General features: G+C 36.8%; 2 protein-coding genes across 3 annotated transcripts in view; both read right to left on the reverse strand.

Moving 5' to 3' along the window:
- Positions 1 to 16,768, reverse strand: part of LOC120774051 (ras guanine nucleotide exchange factor P) — a 46,726-nt gene that overhangs the window by 26,201 nt on the left and 3,757 nt on the right. Inside the window, exon 1 of one of the 2 annotated variants that reach the window (XR_005705218.1) lies at positions 13,795 to 14,439. The exons of the other annotated variant lie outside the window; for it this stretch is intronic. The gene's annotated coding sequence lies outside the window, so the exon portion shown is untranslated. Of the gene's footprint in view, positions 1 to 13,794; positions 14,440 to 16,768 lie in introns of those variants that run through there. 2 annotated transcript variants of the gene reach the window in all.
- Positions 1 to 16,768, reverse strand: part of LOC120773520 — a 50,074-nt gene that overhangs the window by 24,274 nt on the left and 9,032 nt on the right. The gene's annotated exons all lie outside the window — the stretch shown is intronic.

Genomic DNA, 16,768 nt, shown 5'->3' on the forward strand with positions numbered 1-16,768 from the left:
TTTGAAACTAGTTGCCTAGTAACTAGTTACGGTCAACAATTAAAAAACAAGTTAACTAGGAACTAGTTAAGGTCAAAAATTAATTAACAGTTTTTTTCATAATCGTCACGATTGGTTTTGCTTCCAATGAATTTAAAACCATCGGAAGCATTTCGTAAAAACTTTAATACAGTAATTTTCCTCTTTTACTTCCTCTTCAGAGCTCATTGGCAAATTGTTTACACTGGCTTAACTGCTTATTTGACTGTCCGAAAAGTAATAGGATTGAGTCGATTTAAAAAAATTTATTGAACCAATCGTTACAATTCTTTAAAAACGTTCAAAATACGCTACTTCTGCGTCGATGCAGCGCTGCCAGTGCGAGATGCAAGCATTGAAGGCGTGGATATCCTCTGTCATCTCAAAATGCTTGCCTTTCATCGACCTTTTAGGACAAGGAAATAAAAAAGTCCGGGGGCCATATTTGGACTGTAGGGGGGCTGCGGAAGCGTTTTTCGATCTTAAAAAAAATTAAGCTTTTTTAGTAAATTTTTAAGAATTACGGACTTGCTTATGATGACAGTTTTGATACCTCTTTAGGAGACAAAACTGATCCAATTATTTATCGATAATTCTATTTGAAACTTAAAAAAATGCAAATTCACAATAAATTTTACTCACTGCACAGCCTGTATTTACACAACAGTGAATATTAATTAGTTTACATGCTAATAATAATTAAATATTTGCCAATTTTGCAAACACATAATAAATATTTAACAACAGTTATTAATCTACTTAGCGCCACAATATATCCCGTTAGCTGCCTACATCACATATACGGATATTTATTGGGTTCAACCAAAATCCAATTACGGTAAATAATTGTTCCAATTAAAAAACCTGTTAGGGCCAACCAAACATATATAATGCTGATTTACCTGCTGGGAACTGGATAATGAAGGAAATATTGTGCCAAATTTGCAGCTGATTTTAATTACAAATACATACACAAGCACATACATACATATGTATGTGCCGATGTAGTGCAGCTAGCAGTGCATGCAGGCACACGCCTATACTTATCCATGATATGCCCTATTTGTTTCCCCATTTAAACTCTTTGCAAACGCATACATATACATAAGCATATATAATATGTGTGTGCGTACATATATATTATATGTCTATATATGTATGTATGTGTGAACAGTAGGCGCTTGTGTATTTTGAGGCTTGTCGGCACATATTTTTAAGCCAAGTTATTTCGGTGCTGAAATTCCTTTTGAATGGCTATTGCAAACAAAAATAAACAAATACAAATACAAATACCAGCGTATAAATGCACCGTTATGTATGTACAATGTGTGCATTACCTGCAATCAAACGCAGATAACGCCACACAGACAGACAGACTGACAAATAGTCGATTGCTTTGCAATTTTTATGCTCTCTTTGTTGTTCTAGTTGTTGTTGTTGCTATCTTTATTGCTATTATTGTTGTTGTTGTGGTTGTTACTTTTGTTGCTGTCACAGCTGTTTTCTGCAACCTATTTGTGTGCCACTCACACCAGCAATGCGCACCACAAATACATCTACACACGCGTGTATGTGAAAGTTCACCTTATATACATACACACGCATACACAAACACTCGTATACATGTGTGCAGGTGGCAAGCCCACTTTGAGGCCGTCAGGGGTTAACACATGCCATGCACCAGCACTTACTCACAACCCATTTGCAAGCAACTACCACTTAGTACTTAAACATATAAGTGCAGCACATACATATATCCACATACATATATATGTATGTAGGTATATGCATGCATATGCGCGCTGATGCAGTGGTGTGTAAGGCTGAAGTGTTGTTGCATAAAGGTGGCTAAAATTGGTAGAGGAAGCGCTTAAGCGTTGAAGGTGGCGCCAAGTTCTCGGGGATGGCGAAGCTGTTGAGGAAATTTCTGTTAACGGTGGGTTGTTGCAGCGAATACTAGTAATCGTTGTTGTTGTTATTATAAAAGAAGCACACACAGCTTGTTTGTGTAACATGCGCCGTCCATATGGTGGTGTTAGTGTGGACTTTCGCTTAAATCGAATTTATGGCAGGGGTTAATAAACTGCAACTGGGTCACTAGGACGGCATGCAATTTCGTACAACAACAACAACAGAAACAACTACAACAACAAAAACTAAAAACAACAACAAAAGCACCAAAACAAATGCTACAGTGTAAGAATGACAACGACAACAAATACAACAACAACAACAACCGAAACAACTACAACAACTGAAACTTAATGCAACAACAACAAATGCACCAAAACAAATACTACAGTATAACAATGACAAATACAATACTAACAACAACAACAACCACAACAACAACGACAAAACAGCAAATACAACAACAATTGCAGAAAAACAAATACTACAGCGTAACAAATACAATAACAACAACAACATCAAAGTGCAACGATTGCATGCTCGGGCCGCAGGCAACGGTGTAGTAGCTGGCAAAGTGGACTCACACAAGCAGGCAAGCAAACAAGCGAGCAAATAAGCTAGTCAGCGCATGGATATAGTCAAGGCGGACGGACAGCGTTGACTATAATTCTTCATCTCCTTATATAAGTACATATACATGCCGTTATGTACTTTTGGATCCACTAAGCCAACATTTAGTTAAGACTCAACGGGCGATAGCAGCGGTATTTAGCATGTCGGCCTGTTATTTTGTGGCCTGCTATTCTGTGTATGTATGTGTGTGTGTGTGGCATATTGAACATTGCATGTCTTGCTACCGAAATAGCATTGAAATGTGACCAACTGACAGTGCGGCCATGCACGTACTTTCGCTCACTCACGCGCTGACTTGCTCGTCTACGCTCTCACTAACTCACATACACACACAAACACAAACTCATTTTCATTTTGTTTTTGCTCTTACGCCAGGCCAGTAGCGCGACGGCCTGTCCGACAGTCGATTATAACCTCAATCACAGCAGATTTAGCTGTGCGCCTGCGAAAATGTGCGGGCATGAGACAACAGCGCCTGAAAGTATGCTACGCGCTGTAAAGAAACACACAATGCAACCAGGTAGGCGCGAGTGTGTGTCTCGGTGTTGGCGCAGTTGAAGGTGTTGAACGTTGAGAAATTTGTTTGGTGCAAATTAACTTTGAGCTCTTCATTTTGGCCTCGAAAACCGGTGGAAAACCAGAGGTGAGCGTCGTTATCAAGCCGTAGGTAATGTAAATTGGTTTTATGCGCAATAACAAAAACAAGAAAAACATGAACAGCGTGTGACGCTATGAACAGCTATCACAAACATGCAAAATGGCCAACGACATTTAAGAGGGTGTAAGCGCGCTTTAAAGGTGAACCGAAGCGCAACTGAGACACGTAGCAAAGTAGGGATTGTCTGTGTGTCTGTGTGTGTGTGTGAATACAAATTTTCGCTGCATTTTTGAGTGAAAATATATGTATATGTAAACACTTGAATGTGCTTTTATACAGAAATATAAATATATATCGTAATATGCGCATAAATTCGTAGCAGCTTATAAGTATGTGATATGCAAATTTTCTCAAACTCAGAAAAATTTGTGGGTGAAAATATAAGTAATCGAGTATATATGTATGTTTTGGCTTCGTGAATTTTTAATCAAAAAGTATACCATATCATTTGGTTGGCTAAAATATGAGAAGCAAAAGTGAACCCACTCAACTTTCTTTTACGAGGGTGGTCCGATATTTGCTTCACCGCCAGGTGGCGCCGCTATCCATAAAGCTTTGATGTTATGTAGTAAATTCTTGTAGTAGACTATTGTCAAAATTTGAACTTAATTGGACTTGTTGGTCTGCTTTTATCGCTTTCGGAAACTAGCGTGTCCGTGGATTTTATAAAAATGGAAAATAGAGCAATATTCGTCGGTGGTTCGACTCTTGTTCTTAGAAGGGAAACTAGGTGGTGAAATCAAAAAGCATTTGAATGCAATTATTTTGGCTTTTTCTTCAAAACGCAAGTTTTAGGAATATAAATGTGGACGCATGATGGTTTTTCATAAGCCACATACAAGTGCCCGCGGAGTTTTCACGGAGAATAAGGTAACACAAGTTCAAACTCGTTTAGTCAGACCATTGATAATCGTACATAATCGTGGTGGAGATAATAGGTATCTTAATTGACTATGTGCGATAATATATTCTCCATGCAATAATGGCTACGAGTAAGCTGCGATGGGTCTGGGACCTTGGACAACAAGTTCAACTGAAGCCCAAACCGCAGCAGAGTTTGACACCGCTAAAACGCAATATGAAGAAGTTCCTGCGTCTGTTCGTTACCGTCGGCCAAACTACCTTATCAGAGGAACACCAAAGAACTGTCAAAATAGAGGATTGCACTCGTTCAACCTGCTAGAAAAAGACGAAGACTGTTCTATTATTGGAAAAAGTGAGGGTCGACGAAACATAGATCCACTGGTTTACACCAGTGCCCAGCCAATAGTTAAAATAGTAGACTGTACCTGGCCAGCTTGCTCCAGAGTAGCGGAATCCGGGTTTATTTGTCGAAAAGGTGTGTCGGCATTTTTTGGGACCTCCAAGGAACAGGATTTGTTCGGAAAGTAATAGAACTGATTTTCTTCCGCCGCGACTGTACTTTGGAGCGTGCGCGCACCGACTGGATTCGGTAGAGGGCGTTTCTAGCTAACGAACGAGCGGCTGGTCAGTTGTCTCCGAGCACCTGGAGAGTCAGGACAGACATTTTCGCAAGCCCAAAATGCAGCGTTCGTTAGAGCAATTAAATTCTGTGTGAAACTCGGTAAATCAGCAACATAGACGCCCTTTTTGAAGGGCCGGGAAGAGGTCGCTGATAAAGAACGTGCTGGGAGACCTGCGATTTCGACAAACACCGACCGTGACTCGAGTGCGTAAAGTTTTGAACTCAGACCATCGACTAAGTATACATTTATTGCCAAGATGTTAAATTTATCAAAATCTGTGGTTCCTGGCATTCTGACGGAGCACTTGAACATGTGCAACATGTGTGAAAGTGACCCCCAATTAAAAAAAAAATTCAGAAGTGGGCCCCCCAGACTTTTATTGTTTCCTTGCCTGAAAAGGCTGATGAAAAGCAATCATTTTGAGACAACAGAGGGGATTCAAGCAGCATACACCTCGGCTCTCAAGGCTATTATGGAGAATGCCTTCCGTGACGCCTTCAATGCTTGGAAATCGCGCTGGCAGCGCTGCATCGACGCAGAAGGAGCCTATTTTGAAAGTTTTTAAAGAATTGTAACGATTGGTTTAATCAATTTTTTTAAATCGACTCAGTCCTATTACTTTCCAGACAAACTCTGTATGATCTAAATCTGAAAGAAGGCAAAAGGCTCCAAAACCTTTGCTATGACGAATTATTGACAAAAAAAAAAATCGAAAAAATTTGCTTTCGTTGGTCATCCTCTAAATTTGACCTCGTGTAATTTCTTTTTGCTTCCCAACATAGTGCAATGGCAGAGTTATGAGCCAAATGAGGTGGTTATCATCGACTGAGGAAACATTTCGGTTGGCTTTGCGAGCTCAGTTTCTAACGGAGCACGCTTACATAAAGACAAATTTTGTAAAGCCGACGACAAAAGCGAAAAATTGATTTTGGAAGACTCCAAGCACCAATAAAATTAGTTTATATATAAAAAACTAAATATTTTTGTCGTAAAAATTTAGTAACAGTTTTAGCTTTCATCATAAATATTATTAAGGTTAAAACATCAACTTCCGATTTTAGTATTTGCTTGGATTTTTTTCTTAAATAAATTAAATTTTCTTCTAAAATCGCTTCTTTGTTAAAGATCTCTCGCAAACTCATTGTATGCTCCAATAACTATAAGAAATTATATCTAAGATATCTTTTTGATCTCGTTAAATTGTCAAATATGTTTTATAAAGTCAAGCTGACTTACAATGACCCACACACTTCATACCCTTCAAATTTTTACAACCACACCTACATTTGCAAATCCGTTTATTCGGTTGCCGGCTCGCTCCGCGTGCAGTGCAATGCTTGCACTTTAAGATTTATTGAGCTGCACCGTTTAAATGATAAATGACTTTTTGCTGTAGTTGAAGTTTCCGAAAGTATGTGGGTTAGCACACGATTTTGCTTCACCCCTTCGCCACTAATAAGTTTTATACGCTCATGTTGCATGCTTATTTTTTCCTTTTGCCACCAATAAAATGTTCAACTGCCGGTGATAAGTTTATTGCACTCGCTGCTACAAGCCCGCACACAAACACACACACACATATACTCGTGCATGCTGGTGGTAGTCGGTTTTCGATAGTCGCTGTCGATTTTTGACTTCGATGGTGCATTCAATGGCGATTTTGTTTTTGCATTTTCGTTTGACAATCGCTAGGGCGTGTCCTTTGACTCTTTAAGCTCAGGAATGTGGAACAAATTTTTTGATTTATAACTAGATATACTGCCATGGCAACGAGCGGTTGGTGTGTGGTGTTGTAGTCGCGCTTGATGCGGTGGACTAGTGGATTGTAGGGGAATTAATAAGCCAATAAATGCATTGAATTAGTTGGAAAACTATTTGAATTGCTTGCTTCTGAGGTTCAGAGTTGGAAAACTTAATTTAAGTTTTAATTATCTGGAATTCAACCAGAAGGTCGAAGATCCCATAAAATATAAATAAATATCAAATATCAGCAAGACGAGCTGATATCGGATCGTTATAGCATCTCGCATCATACAATTTGACATCCAGAGCACAACCCTGGGGAGGATCTATCGAGCGTATTGGTTAAAGCCCACCTTCAATAAACTGATTGAGCCGTATCAGTGTGACTTCAGGTCTGAAAAATCAACAACTGACCAGATATTCATCATGATCCAAAGCTTGGAAAAGACCCTTGAAAAGAGGATCGACACACACCACCTCTTCGCCAATTCCAGATCTGTTATTTACAACACGAAAAGGAGCTATTTGTATGTCGCGATGTCTGAATTTGGTATCCCCGCAAAACAAATGCGGCTGTGTAAACTGACGTTGAGCAATACCAAAAGCACCATGAGAATCGGAAAGAACCTCTCCGAGGCGTTCGATACCAAAAGAAGGTTTCAGACAAGGCGACTCCCAATCGTGAGACTTCTTTAATCTACTTTTGGAGAAAATAATTCGAGCTGCAGATCTGGTTAGAGATGGTACAAACTTCTACAACTGTTGGCGTAAGCCGATGATACTGATATCATTGGACATATCAATCGCGCCGTAAGTTGTCAAACAAACAGTCGTTGCAGAGATATACAACGACATTGGCATAGTTCAGCGAATTAAGAGACAGCCGCTACGCTGGCGAGGTCATGCCGTCTGTATGGATGAAAACACTCCAGCTCTGAAAGTTTTCGGCGCAAGATTCGCCGGGGCAAGCAGAGGAAATGGAAGATCTCCACTTCGTTGGAAAGACCAGATGGAGTAGGAACTGAATACACTTGGACTTTTCAAAAATGACTGGCGCGCTGTTGTAAACTCGGCTATAACCACGTAAGCGGTGTCTACGTCAATAAAGTAGAAGAAGAAGTTTCACAAAATTTTACAAAATTTTTGTAACGACAGCGCTTCAAACTCCAAAGATTGATCAGATCGGGTCGTTGTGCATATAGCTGTCATTCAATACTGATCGATAAATATCAAAATCAAGATAAAGATCCTTACCCTTTTTTTATGGCACAAATAAGCTTTTTCGAAAGATACTGCTGCGCCTAAATGTAGGCAACGTTTTAGTTTATTAATCTGTTTGCCAAGGACCCTAAAAATTTAAGAAAAATTAAATGGACTGATGTCTTTATACTTTTCTCTACTACCTTTTGTTTTTATAAATTTTAAAGCATTTGTATGCTACTTTTGTTTTCCTTACATTGCATAAATTAATGCCTACATTTAGGGTTTACTGAGACCTATGGATTTAGAGAAATTTTAAATTAGATATAAGAGAAAGAATAGCATCTTAAATTATGCTGGACTTATGAAGCTCATTTTTTCATTAGTTAAATCTTATTTAATTATTATATATTATACCTTGGTGACAAAAATTGTTGCCTACATTTAGGGTGTTCTTCAAAGGTAGAAACAAGAGAGAAAGAAAAAGGGGATAGATGTGAATTTATACAGTTAATTGCGCTGTATATTTTTAGATTTCTATGCAATATTAAATAATTGTTGGTTTTTAATAAGACAGTAAACAATAACTCTCGGAAGTGTCAACCGAAAGTATTGAAATCAGATCTTAATATTACGTTAAAGCTCTATTACAAAAGAAATCTTCTAGTTAACTGCTACATTTTAGCACTTAAAATAAAAATAATAATCAACCCAGCCAAATAAGTTAAAAAATTTATTACTCCACTAACAAAATATACCCCCTAACGCCTAAATGTATGCTAAATGAAAGTTGTTCGCAGAAATAATTTCATTTATAATTGAATTAGTTTTCTTTGTTAAATATTTTAGCCCAGAAATTTGTTTAATGTTGACTAACTAAGTGCGCTACCGGCGCCATCGATTGCCAATATTTTAGACACAAAGAAAAGAGCTCAAGAGAGTTATACACACACAACCGCATGCTCTCGCACCACAACCAGGCACACACACAGCCATACACGGTCATAAGAGCACAAGGGTGTATTTAATCCATATCGATTTAGCTTTGCAAGGTTTCCTCGTGAATGAACGAAGCGTGCGCTGGAAAAGTGTGTTAGCAGGTTATGCGCGAGGCAAATCAAATCAAACCACCGCCGAGCAGTGTGTAAAGCATGACTCGGTTGGCTGATAAGCTTGATAGTTAAGGTAGCGCGAGTCATATATGGAAATTTTAAAGCAGCAGCACGTTTCAATGGAACCCCGCAAACTTGATTTGGCGCTAAGGTTTTGAATGGTGATATAACGGCACATGGCTGAGATTTGTTGGCAGCTGCTAAATAACTGTGCTTGCCTATAATCCGCTGTGTGTGGTGTGTGTGGTGCGAAAATGGGCGGTAATTAGAACTGATTTAAATAGGAATTTGAAGGTGCTTGCGACTAATTGATTTAAGTTGTGTTCACATTGCATTGTATTCAAAAAGGTATGGACATTGTTTAAATACAAATCTTAAAATCATATATGTTTAGTGGAATAATTTCCTGTTTTTACCAAATTTTCTCTTTGATATTAAGAGATATACATATATACATCTCCTCTTCGAAAAAATTGGTGTCGTGTAGTTGTTGATCAATTATATGTTGTAAAGTTATTGAAAAAATATTTGAAACATTCTTTTAAATTTAAAATTTGTCATTTTTGAAGGTTTGAATGTAAAAATGGATGTGGATGCGCCACGCTCCGGAAGGCCTGTCGTCGAAAATTGCGATAAAATCTCTGAATTGGTCGAAAGATACCGGCATAGTAGCAACCGTAGCATCGGTCAAGAGCTGGGCATGAGTCATGAAAAATTCATTTCAATTTCAATAAAAAAAAAATTCAATAAAAATACCGCAAGACTTTTTTGACAACCCATTAAGTTTTTAGTATTTTTAGAAAATTATAATAATTTGCAATTCAAATTAAAGAGGTCTTTTTCTTCAATATAACATTTTTCTTTTTAGAAGTATGGTTTTCATGAGACAATGTTTTTTTCGTAGTTAGGTCCTTTTGATAGCTGTTACTTGATTTATACTCCGTTTGGTTTGCCATTTCATAATGAACAGATTTACTCTGTCGCACGTTAGGTGAATAGACCCAAAACCAGATGGCCACCGATCCTAATTTTTACAAACATTTTTTGTCAGCTATTAAACTCGCTTTTAGTTTAATGGGTACGTTAATTCATTTGACATCCTGACATGGCGTTACATTCTCAAAAAGTCACAGTGATTGCCCATTGGGACACATTTCTTCAAAAATGAAGCCGGCTACAATATTACACCCTGTGGAGAAATGATTAATTACTTTTACGTGCTTGAAATGTAGGATATTGTTGTGGCGCGTTATTGTTGAAATGCGGTCCCAATTGCAAAATGTGCTTCAAAATTAGGCCTATCGGCTGAAATTTATTCCAACCATCCGGGGTGATCAGTTGCCAGAAATCACTTTTAAAACATACTGGAAACCCTTATTCCTTTTTGAAAATCGCATGTCTGAAAAAACATCCTTTTTCTAGATATAACAATAGTATAGAATAACAAGTAAGGAAAGGGCTAAGTTCGGGTGTCACCGAACATTTTATACTCTCGCATGATAAAGTGATAATCGAGATTTCATTATCCGTCATTTACATATTCTTTTATTTTGCTTTAAAATTAATTAAGTAGATCCTGAGATATAGTTTTTGATCCATAAGTGGGCGACGCCACGCCCATTTTCAAGCAGCTTCCTTCCCTAAAATTTAGTGTTTCTGACATTTTTTGTTAGTCGGTTAACGCACTTTTAGTGATTTTCAACATAACCTTTGTATGGGAGGTGGGCGTGGTTATTATCCGATTTCTTCCATTTTTGAATTGTATATGGAAATGCCTGAAGAAAACAACTCTATAGAGTTTGGTTGACATAGCTATAGTAGTTTCCGAGATATGTACAAAAAACTTAGTAGGAGGCGGGGCCACACCCACTTTTCCAAAAAAATTACGTCCAAATATGCCCCTCCCTAATGCGATCCTTTGTGCCAAATTTCATTTTAATATCTTTATTTATGGCTTAGTTACGACACTTTATAGGTTTTCGGTTTTCGCCATTTTGTCGGCTAGGCAGTGGGCCGATTTTGCCCATCGTCGAACTTATCCTTCTTATAGAGCCAAGAAATACGTGTATCAAGTTTCATCATGATATCGCAATTTTTACTCAAGTTACAGCTTGCACGGACGGACAGACGGACGGACGGACAGACAGACATCCGGATTTCAACTCTACTCGTCACCCTGAGCACTTTGGTATATATAACCCTATATCTGACTCTTTTAGTTTTAGGACTTACAAACAACCGTTATGTGAACAAAACTATAATACTCTCCTTAGCAACTTTGTTGCGAAAGTACATATATAAACTGTAAATATGTTAGAACATACAACTTTGATAGTGATCTCGGAATAATCACTGAAGCAAATTTGACAAATGCTGTTTCGAGAAAAACGCATTCAAGCAAACTGATTACCTACATTAAGGGGTTACATGGGTTTACGGTTTTATTATTATTATTAAATTCTAAAACAACTCTAGAATATTGTCCTAAATTTTCAAGTTGAACCGAGTAATAGTTTCGGAGATATAGCCTTGAGAACTTGTGCGCTCGATGCTAGCTAAGCTAAGGGTGCCGTCTTTAAACGTGTTTTTCTCGAAACTGTGGTTTTGAAGTCGGTTGGCAAAATTTTTCGAGAACTACTCAACTAGTCTTCATAAAATTTTCCACAGGTCTTTGAGATACCATTCTTAAAAGCTTGAACGAATGCTTTTATTATTCAATTAGAACTATTTGAAAAAAAAAATGTCGTGAAATTTTAATTTTTTTTGTAAAAATGACTGCCAAAAAATCAATTTCCAAGTGTTTTGCTTTGTCCAGGTTAAGTTAAGGTTTCAACGAAAATACGTATTTTTTCACTTTAGATGCTCCTGTAAGGAGTTTTCCTTCCAACACGGATACAACTTTTTTCCGAGTGATCACCGGAAACGGCTCCCAAGGTCCGAGCTTAAAATGTTTTTTATAAAAATTTCAGAACTTGTCTGTTTGTAACAATAAAAAATTCCAATAAAATATTTAATTTTTTATATGAAAAAAAAATGTTGAAAAAATACTGTTTATGACCCAAGGAAACCAATGTAACCCCTTAACTACTAGCGGCTATATTTCTTTAAAATTTTAGTATGCAATTTTTAAGGGTATAAACTATGGACAAGAGCAAGAATAAATATTTTGATTTTGTCGACAATTCACTTTAACTATGTATGCTGTTTTTAAATATTACGTAAGTTTTTAATATTATTGGAAGAATCACTTCAAAAAATATTTTCCTTTATAAAAAAGTAAAGAGATTAATTCAAATTGAAGACCTTGAGGGAATATATTTAAGAATATAACCCTTAAGTAGGGGGTTGCGTAGCTAAAAATGTGAAATTCAAATATTGTCTAAGTTAGAATCTACTGTGTTCAGAAAATAAGGCATGGTGTGGTGCGCTATGAATTCTTTTCGTCGCGATAATTGTCAACAGAGAATATTATTTGGGCATCATGCACCATTTGCGGCAAGCTAGTCGCCTGAAACACCAGAATTATGATGGAACAAATCTTGGTTCCTTCATCACTACATGTATAATGCGCCATGTCATACTACATTGGTTCTTCGCGTTTTTTTTTGCCGAAAACTCAACACATATCGTTTCGCAACCACAATATTTGCTTGATTTGATTCCGCGCGATTTCAACCTCAGAAAACCAATTCGGTTTTGATAAGATTAAACCGCAGCGAAAAATGTCTTCAAGGCTATACTATTCCAAATACTTCAAGGACTGGAAAAAGTTTTGACAAATATGCACTTTATCGGATGGATACTTATTTGAAGGGCATGAAAATGATTTAGAAGAATAAATAAAGAGTTTACATTTTATAAGTAAATCACCATACTCTTTCATCACAGAAGTGAACATAATATTTAACAATCAAAAATATCACACTTTATTGCAAATCATTATTCCTCATTTAGATTCTTTTTAGACACCGCTTACGCGGTTATAGCCGAACTTACAACAGATTAGTTAATTTTAAAGCAAGATATGTGTTTACAGGCTATTATATCAGTATTAAAATATAACTAACTATTAATGTTTAGTAACCAATCTATTAAAAGGAGCATGTTTTAAAAACCTCATTCAAATTCGCTTCAGACCTAATAATCTGTCGAAATAGTTTTGATTCCGAAATCAAATTTCGCTGATTTTTAAAGTGGTCGTATTTGGGGCAAAATAAAAATCGATGAGTCGCGTTTGTTGTCAAGATAGTGACAATTTGGACCAGCATTTGCAGAAATTATACAAATTTTTGAGCAAGCCTTTTTTTATAATAAGAAAATTCGATGGAAATCGAAATCAACTGATATTTAGTGGTAAAAATGCTCTGAAAATTTGTAAAAAAAGATTTTGACAGTTACTGAGAAGTGTTATGACGACACTGGAAATAAAGCTATGCAGCTTCTGCAACTAAAATCTCCTGGAAGCTTTATAGTAAAAAAAGAACATTGACTGGGTATCCAATAGTTAAGAAAAATGCAAATCTATTTTGCTGCAATCAATAAAGACAGCCGGTTGATAGATATGGCATACAACAGAGAGTCCATATAAATTGTAAAAGGTCAAATTTTACAAAAAATATCTTAAATAAAAATTCGTTCGTTTTTCTTTTATCAAAATAATTTTTTGTTTAAATGCTGACCTAAAAGATACTGACATAAGATAATAAGCGCCTAGTATTTATTAAGAAATATGTGTATAGAAATTATCATCCAAATGGAGGTGTTTTTTTTTCATTAGCCGTGGCCAACATTCCAAAGAGATAATCTTCAAAACACAAATGAAAAGGATTTTCTTTCGAATGATAATTAACATTCCGCATTAACTTTGAAGTTTATGTGTTTTTTCTTTAAAAAAGTAGGGAACCTCGAAATGATTCACATTTTATTGGTAAATATCGTTCTACAGATTTTAAAACTGAAATGTTTGTAACCACACTTTGGAACTGTTAAATTTTCTTTTTTCTCTTTACTACATGCTATCTTTCTGACTCACCATATTTTAAGTCCAACGGTGTATGGTCAACTTTTATACAGGATAAACTTTAAATATTTTCCACTTGTTGAAGCAGTTACAGTTTTTAGAATATATTTCTAATAACTACATTGAATATATTGGTTTTTTTAATCACACACACTCACACACCGATGACTTGTTAACACTTTATTTTCGATCATTCTAAATTTAGCCATATCCTGGTGGTTTCTTCATTATCATACTCTTATGCAACGGTGGCATACGTGAGTCCCAAAAGAAGAAATGATAAATGGATAGAACAAAACCCAAACTGCACAGACCACATAAGTAGATCAACACCATTACATAGCGTATGCAACGCTCCGAAAAAGTCGGTTTATGCGCCAATATCTCGTCAACATCGTGCAAACGATACGACGGCAAATGACCGGTGGATATCCTGACGGTGGTTGGGCGTGAGCCTCTTGATTCTGACGGCGGGCTAATTGCAGCCGATTCAGCGGCGGACTCCGCGGTCGCTGTGTCCTCAACGCCGTCGTCATTATTATTATTTACACTCGATTCAATTATATTGACAATTTTCGCTAGATTTTCCGCCATTTTTCGCGCGACGTCAACGAGCAATCTGCGCTGTGGTTGCTCTGATCGGCGCAATTTAAATGTGATTCGAAATTTAAATCAAATCAAAATCACTTTTATATATGTATATGTATGTCAGTCACATAGCTGTAAATTAATTGATGAGCGCGAATAGGTGAAAATGCGGCGGCACACGTTTGTGGTAGAACTGTCAAAAAGTTAATGGCAATATAGAGCCACATGACAGGAAACACTGAGAAATTAACACAGAGTCACCAGATACCAGGCCAACACGAGCAGGCTGAGCCGGTGTTGTACCGCTACATATGCGAGTACGTAGTAGGAGGGCTCTGACTGCTTGGGATTTAGTGAAACGAAAAATAGGATTAAACCATGTGTATTGCTTTGTCAATCTTTTGGTTTTGTTTTTGCCTTTTTGATGGCGCTGCATTTCGCTTTAATGGCGTTAATTAATCCGTCGCCCAAGAGTAGTGACTGCGCGAGTAAGTGAGCGCCATGCTGGCGATGACAGGCAGTCATAGTGGAGAGGGTGTGTGGTGTGGTCAGTGAGTGTGAAGTGAGTTTTTTGCGAAAAATTTTGAAGGAAAATGTCAGAGCTGTATGACATTGTGGAGAGCGAGTATGAACTAGCAAAAAGAATATTTAAGAATAATATAAACATCAAATCGAATACAGGGTGTAAGCGAAGATCGCTAGTTCAGTGTGGAAGATGGTTAGTTGCTCTTGTCACTTCATGAACTGAATTCATGTCCTGATGATCATGTCATACCCCGAGTTATTAAACAAATCTGAATCGATATAGGGTTGCCAACTATTTAGTTTTATTTATTTGAGAACTAATTAATTTGATTTATTAAACTAAAGAAGTGAAAATATTTTTTCTATTTACTCCAAATCCGAAAAATACTTATAAAAAAGAGTTACATTGAAGATCAGCTTTAGCTCCACAGTCTCTTTATTCTTTTTAGAAAAAAAAACGATCGTTTATCTATAGAAGATTTCACATTTGAAGTTATTATCTCTTATTTATTGTCTTTAGTAAATAAAAGAAAATCCAATGTAAATAAAAGTTTGGATCCGCATGTTTAAGTGCACATCCAACAATATCACATAACTTAATCTGAGTATTCGCGTACTAAAGTGATCAAGTGTGGACAAATAGAAATGGTGCACCACTATGCTGAAAAACATTGTAAAAACATTGAAGTAGCAGACAGTATGTGAAATAATTGTTTGTATTTAGATGCTATCCATCAATCGATCCAATTTCTGGCCTCTTTGTAAGAACGAAAGTGCTGTACGCCCAGGTCATGTAATGGAATAAGTAAAATCAGAAGCGGTGAAGACAGGAGAGTACGGCGGATGTGGTAGGATGTCCCATTTTAAAGTTTCCAGGTATATTGTCACCCCCTTGGAAACATGTGGCCGAGCGTTGCCAGGTAGAAATATTATCTCGTAGTGTCTTTTCGAGTATTGCGGTAATTTTTTCTTCAACGCTCGACTCAAACGTATTTTTTGCGTCTGATAGGACTCTTGTAAAAGTTTCGCCTGATTGCAAGAGTTCAAAGTACCCTACGGCGAGCCAAGCAAACTTTACTCTGGTCCCAGACGGTCCATGTCTTCCACGTCATATTCGCCATTTTTGAACTTACAAAATCATTTTCCACACGTTTTTTTACTAAAACAACGATCACCATAAGTTTATCATTTGACGTCCCTGAGCTGCATTTTTCTCAAATAAAACGCAAAAAGTAAAACTTCTCGCAAATGAACCTTACTTGGCACCAAACAAAACACAGTAATTATAAACAAATGAGATTTGGTAGAGTTGCTGACTGTTATCTCAGCTGGCCGATTTACAAAGCTGGCGTCACCTATGGGAAAGCGGCGGTTTTCTATTTGTACGCCTGATATAAAAAGGAATTCTTATTAAATTTATTCTCTTCAAAACTTTCTTATCAGATATATCTCTTATCGAACTTTTTAGCTTCTAGAAAAATTCTCTCATATGTTTAAATTTTATTTTTGTGTTCTTTGAGTTCTTTACTTTCACTTTTCTTAACCCGCATGATTTGTATACATTTCGTATTTGTAACGAAAGTTGAATTGATGACGCTACAGGGCGTATGAGTAACAAAAAAAATATAATGATCTTATAGTCATATTGTTTAAGAATTAAATTTCAAGTGGCCTAACACTTAAGTAAAGAAATAACTTAGCAAGGTAAGAAAAAGAGTAATTTTTCTTCCAAAAAAACAACCTCAATTTAAAATACATACCTTGCTCTAGTCCTGATCACATATGGTATTTCAATCCTGTTATATTTCTTTATATCAGAAATAGTGGAGTAGTCCTTAATGTGTCCGAATAACCAAGGGCTTGCATTAGGCTT

The sequence above is a fragment of the Bactrocera tryoni genome, chromosome 4 (genome assembly GCF_016617805.1).
Source record: "Bactrocera tryoni isolate S06 chromosome 4, CSIRO_BtryS06_freeze2, whole genome shotgun sequence".
In the NCBI taxonomy this organism is placed as follows: domain Eukaryota; kingdom Metazoa; phylum Arthropoda; class Insecta; order Diptera; family Tephritidae; genus Bactrocera; species Bactrocera tryoni.